At 25.2% G+C, this 222-nt stretch overlaps 1 protein-coding gene across 1 annotated transcript in view; it reads right to left on the bottom strand.

Moving 5' to 3' along the window:
- The window catches only part of LOC119591450 (basic proline-rich protein-like), a 12,254-nt gene that overhangs the window by 10,991 nt on the left and 1,041 nt on the right, over nucleotides 1-222 (bottom strand). The gene's annotated exons all lie outside the window — the stretch shown is intronic.

Below are 222 nucleotides of genomic sequence, written 5' to 3' on the forward strand. Positions count from 1 at the left end.
GCAAGTTGAATGAAATAATTAATCTGTGGATTTGATAAACGTCTATATCATATACTGTTAACATTTCTAGTAAAAATGACATATTTTCATCTTCCCTTCATTTTTTATGCGAAAATACGTTGCACTAATAAAAAAAAAATGAAGATATGTTACTGCTTTTCCTTTTTTTATATATTTCATTTATTACGTTTTTTTTTGTGGAAGATGTTCACTAGGGAAAAA

The sequence above is a fragment of the Penaeus monodon genome, chromosome 28, assembly GCF_015228065.2.
Source record: "Penaeus monodon isolate SGIC_2016 chromosome 28, NSTDA_Pmon_1, whole genome shotgun sequence".
Taxonomy (NCBI): domain Eukaryota; kingdom Metazoa; phylum Arthropoda; class Malacostraca; order Decapoda; family Penaeidae; genus Penaeus; species Penaeus monodon.